The sequence below is a fragment of the Girardinichthys multiradiatus genome, chromosome 7, assembly GCF_021462225.1.
Source record: "Girardinichthys multiradiatus isolate DD_20200921_A chromosome 7, DD_fGirMul_XY1, whole genome shotgun sequence".
Taxonomy (NCBI): Eukaryota; Metazoa; Chordata; class Actinopteri; order Cyprinodontiformes; family Goodeidae; genus Girardinichthys; species Girardinichthys multiradiatus.
Window position 1 is genome coordinate 10,966,747 of NC_061800.1, and position 3,235 is coordinate 10,969,981.

General features: G+C 41.5%; 1 pseudogene; it reads right to left on the reverse strand.

Annotated features, from left to right (window-relative positions):
- Positions 1–1,852: 1,852 nt before the first annotated feature.
- On the reverse strand, positions 1,853–2,653 carry LOC124871394 (annotated as a pseudogene).
- Between the last annotated feature and the right edge of the window lie 582 nt (positions 2,654–3,235).

A 3,235-nucleotide genomic window follows, 5' to 3' on the forward strand; every position in this document is an offset into this window, starting at 1 on the left:
TTGGCGGTGGTAGAGCTGAGCTGGATATTGGGTCCAGACCGGGGTTGCTCAGGTCTGGGCACCAGCCCGGGGTAGCCCAGCCTGGCTTCAGGTGCTTGCATACTCCTCTCCAATACCATGGCGTAGGCCTTAACAGGTAGGCTGAGGAGTGTGATCCCCCTGTAGTTGGAACACACCCTCCAATCCCCCTTCTTATGAAGGGGGACCACCACCCCATTCTGCCAGTCCAGAGGCACTGTCCCCGACCGCCACGCAATGTTGAAGAGGCATGTCAACCATGACAGCACCACAACATCCAGAGATTTGAGGTACTCATGGCGGATCTCATTCACCCCTGAAGCCTTGCCACCGCGGAGCTTTTTAACCACCTCGGTGACTTCAGCCTGGGTGATGAAGGAGTCCAACCCCGAGTCCCCAGCCTCTGTTTCCACCAGGGAATGCATGATGGCAGGATTGAGAAGATCCTCGAAGTACTCGTTCCACCGCCCAATAATGTCCTCAGTCGAGGTCAGCAGCTCCCCACCCCCACTATAAATAGTGTTGGCGAAGCACTGCTTCCCCCTCCTGAGGCGCCCTGATGTTTTGTTTAAAAGGTGCTGCCTTTTAAACAAAACATTTTCCCCAGCCCAACATGGTACAAATAACACAGTAAGATGAAATGTACAGTGGAAGGAAATTGTGGTGTTTTCCCTTAATAAGTCTCAGTGTTTGTATGAATAAATGAATGCATGAATTAATGAATAAATAAATAAATAAATGAATGAACAATTCATATAACTTAGACTACGGAGACACTGTTGTTATCCAGCTTATTTTATTACACTCAACAAACGATAACGATCTTTTGTGCACCTATGATGCAGCAGTCTGTTACTGAAGAAGCTCTCCAGCTCTACACAGGTTGGGATGGAAGACAGTGTCCAAAAGTAAAGTTATTTGTTTCAAAGGCCCTGTTATAATCTCTGCCCAGGCCAGCGATCACATGGAACAGACAATAAAGTTAAGTAAATGTACATTAGAAGAAAATTGCAGTTTTTCCCATAAATTGGTCTCAATTTAAGTATGTATGAATGAATAAATCCATAAAGTTCACTTGTAGCTACTGTCAAACTGTCGCAACAATGGATCTTTTCATTTATTTCAGAAGATAAGCAGGGTCAGGCCTGATTACTTTTTCTCTTATTAACAAAGTGCACACAGGGCTATAATGTAGACTAAAGAGACATGATTGTAACCTAGCTTTTTTCATTGTACTAAAAAAGAAATAAGCAAAAAAACAAAACAATGTATCACAAGGAATGTGATATCAAGAAATACAGAAAAGTGCCACAGCAGACCTGGTCATTTCGTCATGGACGCATTAACTTGATTTTGGAGCTTTTTACTCAATTATTCCCTGTATTCCTCTCTGAAGGCTCTCTTTTTCTTGACTAGCAGTTCTTTCAGGTCACTGTTGACCCCGTGTTTGTTTTAAGGGACATATCTCAATGTTCTAGTGGGCATGGTGCTGTCCACAGAGAAATTGAGATCAATGTCCTCTCCATGTGACTCGTGGAATGTACACCAGTTTGTAGCCTTAAACCAATCCATCACTTGTTTGTCTACCAAAGATCTCACATTGCCCATTATAATCTATGGAAGAAATGGTTTAATTTTCCTCCGTCTCTCTCTCCTCTTTGCTCTTGCTCTGCCTCCACGGTGCCTCTTTTTGAACTCATCTGGAATTTGGGGATGGAGTTGAGGTATTTTTTTAAGTTTTTGAGATGTTAATCAGCTACTTTCGGTTGTAGAAAAAAACTGCTTACTGCTATGGTTATGCATCATAACAAATGTCCAAATGTAAAAAAGAATATCAGTAAAAATCCTCCATCCGTACATCCGTGACATCAAATGTGACCAAGTAGGTGTGATTGAGCAAAACCAGCAGATGAGGTAAACAGGTTTGTGCAACTTTTTTCCTATCTTCTCTGCAACTTTGTAAGGTTGTGATAAATATCTTTGCATATATAAACAGAATGAAAAGCACAGGGAGCACTGTAACATTAATCAAGACAATGACACCATTCACAGATAGGGCATTGGACATCACACAGTGGAGTTTGTAAATAGAATTGTTGCATAAGATCCCTTTTAACGTTAAGCTACAGAGTTTGGCATTTGCACCTAAAGCAACTGGCACTATTATCTAACAAGCAGGGACAATCCAAGAAAAGCCGAGGCAGACAGAAGCAACAGTTCTGGTCATGACTGTGTGATATTGCAGAGGTTTACATATGGACACATACCTGTCACAAGCCATGACTGACAAAAGTAAGAATTCTGAACCATTTAAAGAGTAATATAAAAAGCATTGAAACAAACAAGATGAGTAACTTATTATTTGTTTTTCAGCTAAAACGTCCATCATAAGTTTTGGGTAGATTGCTGTGCTGTAAAAAATAGAGTTCACAAGCAAAGTTGCAATGAAAATGTACATAGGCTCATGGAGGTTTTTGTGAATCCAAATAAGGCAAATGATAATTAAATTAGTGCACAGAATACATACAGCTAACATTAACACAAAATAAAGATATCTGTATGTTTGAAGGTCCACATGCCCACCAAGGGTGACAAGTGTTGTATTAACTTCATAATGCATCATAAAATACATGCTAACATACGGAGCAAGAACATAGTACAGCACACAGAATCAACAGTGAACAGTAAAAACAAGTGTCCTAAATATGTTTGTATCGCACATATGACAGTTACCTGGACGCATGTATCTATCTTCAGACCTCCAAAAGGGAACTGTTTTATTCTGTGGAGTGTTTATAATCAGGTTGCCCCACTATGCAGAATCTCCATTAAACTTCCCCTTCATGTGCAAATCAGTATACACACGTGTATGTGCGTGGGGGTTATTTACTCAGTATATGCAGTGGGTTGGGTAACAACTGGAACCTAACAGGACAGGTTCCACTTATGGCTCTTTTCCACTGGCTCGATTTGGCCATGCTCGGCTCACTTTGCAAACATTTCCGTACATTTCCGGTACATAGTTTTCCGGTACATAGTTTTCCGGTACATAGTCCGGTACATACACAACATTTCCAGTACATAGTTTTTTGGTCCCTATTCCTGAGCATTTCTGAGCAGTGGGAATGGACATCATGCCGCATTGCACGCTGGGATTGCCGCAGCCATTTTTTTGATGGTAACACCGGGGTCGCTAACAGAAGCTACCTTTAACAAC